The sequence below is a fragment of the Orycteropus afer genome, unplaced genomic scaffold (assembly GCF_000298275.1).
Source record: "Orycteropus afer afer isolate SDZICR_OR568_19922 unplaced genomic scaffold, OryAfe1.0 scaffold00039, whole genome shotgun sequence".
Taxonomy (NCBI): domain Eukaryota; kingdom Metazoa; phylum Chordata; class Mammalia; order Tubulidentata; family Orycteropodidae; genus Orycteropus; species Orycteropus afer.
Window position 1 is genome coordinate 9752428 of NW_006921626.1, and position 5427 is coordinate 9757854.

Consider the following 5427-nt stretch of genomic DNA (forward strand, 5'->3'; position numbering starts at 1 on the left):
TGTATGTGAACTGCTGTATGGAAAGTGAATTTGCTCTGTAAATCTTCACCCAAATCACAATTAAAAAAAAAGAAAGAAAGAAAGAAAGAAAGACACAGAATATAAAATAAACTGTGGATCACAGGGCAAAAGACAGGCAGTCACAGAACTGCTGCTGTGCTGACAGTGCACTCATAGCCCAAGGACAGCAAGCTGGTTGTCCATGTAACACTGAGATGCTATAAGAGGTGTTTAAATTCTAGGAAGCTGTGGTGGTTGCATTTGTGTGTCAACTTGGGTGGGCCTGGTTGAGTAGCTGGGCAGCTGAATGTAGTTATTGCCCATGATGAGATTGGTAATTAATTCCATTGTGGAATCTATTGGAGCAGCTGGGTAGATGCTTTGGGTATGTAGTCTGCTTCCTGTATATAAGAAACAGTTTTAGGAATGGTCTCTAGCTTATGGCACACTTGAACCCTGCATGTGTATGTAGCCATATTGTTGCTCAACAGCCTGCCATGCTCTGCTGACCTTGGGACTTTCAATGGACTTGAATGAATGGCCTGCTATGTGGTTTGGTAACATCAGGACTGTGCCTTTTCACTTGTCAACCTTGGGTTTATCAGCCTCAGTAGCTAGCAGCTGCCTGAGTGGAGAGATGCCTCTAGCTTCAGTGGGTCAGGAGCAAGAGGCAGAGCTGAAGCCCAAGGTCGAGGGGCTTCAGCCCCTAGAGCCTGGCACTTTGAACTTGGACTTAAAGCCTCCAAACTGTGAGAGAATAAACTCCTGTTTGTTAAGGTCATCCCATTTGTGGTATATATTCCTCAGAAAAGCACTCGGTAACCAGAACAGAAGTCTTTTTATCATTTACACACACAAATGCATTGAGTATAATGTCCTAAGTGTTCTAAATATATTAAAATAACGAAAGTAGCTTGGACAGTAAAAAGTAGCTTGGAAGACTAGAAGAAAGGGTGTTAGAAGACTTGACTGAAGAACTTTCTCAGGCACTGATAACCCATCTCATATTTCTTTGTGAAAAATATGGTAGGAAATAGGCTCAGAGAAGCAAAGAGTTAATTGAACCCTGCATCTATTTTTGTTTCCTTCTAAACCCTGACATATCAACAGAATAGGGAATTTTTCTTTAAGATATAAGCTTGCAAAGACAAAAAAGAAAAAACAAAACAAAACAAGAAAACAGAAGAACAGGAGAGGCCATAAGAGCAATAAAAAGTTGATTTCCAGCTCTGGGTGATTTGTGGATCTTGAGATAAAGTCATAGGTCTGGAAAGGACCTTACCAAATCAAACTCACTCCTATCAAGTCAACTCTGACTCATAGTTACCTCTATTGGGCTTCCAAGGCTGTAAAGTCTTTATGGAAGCAGACTGCCTCATCTTTCTTCCACGAAGCAGCAGGTGGGTTTAAACCAGCAACCTTTGGGTTAGTAACCAAATGCCTTAACCACTACACTACTGAAGCTCCTTGGAAAGGACCTTTGAAGTTATTTAATTCAAGCACTAACCTTTCAGTGACAAAGAATGCAGCATCCCTTGAGCCAGCCTATTCCCTTTCCAAACAGCTCTTATCCTAAGTAACTGCCTCTATCCATTCTGTATTTTCTACCATTAGTTCAAATTATGTTGTCCTTCTTGACAACATAATCTAAATTGAATCCCTCACCCATATGACAGTCCTATACATTTACCTTCTTAATATTCTCTGTCCCAGGCATAGCATCGTTACTTGCTTCATACATTCTTCATGCTGAGGTTTCAAGTTCCATCTCTACCCATCCACTCTTGTCTGATTTCTGTTTTATGTTGTCACTGTCCTTCTCAAAGTATGGGGTGGGGTGTAGGAGGCATCCACAGCCATACAAAGTAGAGAGGGTGTATCACCTTGTCTTTCCTGTTCTAAGCATTATACGTCTAATAATGCAGCCCACATATGAATTAGCATTCAAAGGATAGTCATATCATATCATTGAATTTCAATTGTCTCATAGTCTTTTGCATATGTTGTGGGCATTAAGCAACATCTCCTTTTTTTCTGTGTTGTTTAATTGGGATTTTTAATTCAAGTATAGAACTTTACAGTTTACTCATGCTGCATTTCATTTTGTTAGTGTTGAGAGATTCTGTAAGAAAAACTCAGGGGAAAAAACAAACCAGTAATGGACCTTCAAGGAAAAAAGAATAAGAATAGGCCCAGAGAAGCAAAGAGTTAATTGAACCCTGCATCTACTTTTGCTTCCTTCTAAAACCCCAACATATCAACAGAATAGGAAATTTTTCTTTAAGATATAAATTCACAAAGATAAAAAAAAGAACAGAAGAGGCCATAATAGCAATAAAAAGTTGATGAACAACTTTTTCCTTGAAAAGATGGTGGAGTATGACTTGACTACTGTCATCAAGCACTTTTTGGATTGGCATTTAGTCTTTCTACTGCTTGAGAGTCTTTCTGTAAAAGAGATATATCATGAAAAAGAAGTATTACAAGGGAAATTGGATCTTAGACTCTGATAATGTAGTGTCTAAGGCACTTGACTGCTAACCAGAAGGCTAGCGGTTCAAACCCACCAGCCATTCCTCAGAAGGAAGGTTGGGCAATCTACTTCCGTAGGGATACTGCTTCAGAAACCCAAGGAGGGGTCTCTATGAGTTGGGCCTGACTCGACGGTACATAACAACAACAGTGCTATCAACATGGTAGAATTTGCTATGATACAAAAACTTTTATTCTGATGACATTCTTTATGCTTTGATAGAAAAAAGAACCACATTTGTTGCACAACTAAAACAACTTCAGGCAGAAACAGAACCAATTGTGAAGATGTTTGAAGATCCAGAAACTACAAGGCAAATGCAATCAACCAGGGATGGTCAGATGTTGTATGACCACTTGACAGGCAAGCATGGCAGGAATAGTTAGACACTCTATAGGTATGTAAAATTCCAGTATGAATGGGAAAATTACCCAGGACAGCAGAATATCTTTACTTTTTTAGAGTGCTTATTCCAGCAATAAATGTAAATGCTTTCAGTTTGTTTTTGGGAAAACTGGCCTCTGAAATTTTAATGCAAAATTGGGATTCAGTCATGGAAGACTTTACATGGTTAAAAAGAGACCATCGATAATAATTCTATGGGTTCTTCACTCCAGTCTCTTCAGCAGTGAACACAGTTCACTTACTGGTCTCTTTTCTTCAACCACCCCAAAGGCCATGATAACAGTATTGATCTCTTCCTTTAACAGCCACAGTATCTTAATGCAATTCAGATGATGTATCCAGATATTCTCCCCTATTTGACTACAGCAGTCATAACTCAGATGTTTGAAAATGCCCAGCAGGTGCTAAAAGACCTAGTCAAGTTTATTCAACAGGAATCTTACACATATAAAGACCCAATTACAGAATTTGTTCCATGCTTATATGCTAACTTTGACTTTGATAGAGCTCAGAAAAAGCTGAGGGAATGTGAATTAGCTTGTGAATAACTTCTTCTTGGTGGCTTGTCTGGAAGATTTCATAGAAAATGCTTGCCTCTTCATATTTGAGATTTTTTGTTGCATCCATCAGTGTATTAGCATTAACATGTTGGCAGATAAACTGAATATGATCCCAGAATAAACTGAAAAGTGGATTGTGAATTTGATTAGAAATGCAGGACTAGTTGCCAAAATTGATTCTCATTTAAACCATATGATTATGAGTAATAATGCAGTCTCGTTCTGTCAGCAAGTGATTGAAAAGACCAAAAGCCTTCATTTAGAAGTCAGATGTTGGCCATGAATATTTAGGAGAAGCTTAATCAGAATAGTAGGTCAGAGGCTCCTAACTGGGCAACTCGGGACTCTGGCTTCTATTCAAAAACTGTTGGGGAAAAAAAGAAAGAAAGATGCAGCAATAGACTTATTATGTAAAGTGTGACATACATTTTAGAATCAACAAAGAGAGTGTAAGTTTTGGAGAATTTTAATTAAAAAAAAAAGTCGATGAACAAGGGATAACTAACTTAGTGTATCTGAGAAAGCTGGCTCCTAAGCCAGCAGTGAGGAAAGCCAGCTGATGCATGAGGTTCTCCTGGAAGTAAGGAGGAAGATGGGTTAAAATAAGTTGGTTGAAGAAAGGTTGCTCTAAGAAGCAGTTTGAAGGTTTTATGAATTTCACCTCAACAACAACAACAACAAAAGGACCTCTAGAGCCCCTCTCCTCCCTCCCTCATCAGTAGTTAAATTCTTTAAATTAGGCACTGTTGAGCAGTGAGGTATGTTTTCAGGGATTAAAGTCATGTTTTTCAGCTCAGCTGTTTCCTACAGATAAAATATTAGAGGATCCTTTGCTACAGAATCCAATCATTCCAGATGCAGAATATGACATCCTACTAACTGACCTCACCAGATCCCTCTTTCAAGAGAGATTTTGAGAAACTCAGTGAAACAGATAAAAATAATGATCCTGGAATTATGAGCAACTAATGAGAAGATAAAATATTACATTGAGTGAAGGCAGGAAAGGGAACTAGTTCAGTGATTGTGGGAATAAAAAAAGCTGACTGGGCCAAAGAGAAGCCATTATGAACACAAAGGAGGTGGAGGAGGGGAACAAATAAAAGACTCCACAGAACCCATAAGCATTAAAGACACAAGGTAGACAGGGGAGGATTTCAAGGTGAGCTAAAGTAACACATGTGGGAGAAGATCATAAAGGGAAATGGATCAGACCTCCCTTAGCTTAAGCTGCTGTGGAGTCTGGGAGGGACTAAGGGAAAGGGAAGAAAAACTCTCCCCAAATAAACCAAACCCAAAATCAGGCCCATGGTAGTGGGCTCAAGTTCAACTCTTAGAAACTCTTTTCAGTGTAACATGGAACTGAGTCCTGGGGTTTTGGAACTTGTGGATCTTTGCAGAGGAGGGCTGCCTTTTCTCCTGTGGGATGGTTGGTGGGTTTGAACTGCAGGGCTTTGACTGATGGCTGAACGCCTCCATCAGAAACTGCCCCAAATAGACCCAAGGGCTGCAGCTGTCCTTCTTCCATGCCTGCATCACTGGCTGATCTATCTTACACTAAGCACACACACAAAAAACAAGTGTTAGCCTTCTTTCCTGGAGGTCACTTCTTGCACCAATCTCCTTTCTCCTGTGTGGGTGTGCTCTGGTGAATGAGCAGATTCTGTCACAACTTCCAGCTTCCAGGGCTGAGCGTAACTAAAAAATATTGACAGAACGTAACTAGAAAAATCACCCTTCAATCACCTTATCCTTTCTTCATAGTTCTACCTTCCTCTTCCCCATTTTTTTTCCTTTCTATCTCATCATTTGCCCCTTGTCTTTTCATCTTCTTTCATTTTTACCAAACCTTCATTCTTCTCACACCTCCACTTTTGTTTTCTCTCTTATTTTTACATTCTTTTTTCTTTTTCCCTATTTCTTACCATT

The 5427-nt window shown here is 39.5% G+C and overlaps 1 pseudogene; it reads left to right on the forward strand.

The window, feature by feature from the left end:
- Window positions 1-2369: 2369 nt before the first annotated feature.
- Window positions 2370-3912, forward strand: LOC103193731 (annotated as a pseudogene).
- Window positions 3913-5427: the final 1515 nt, after the last annotated feature.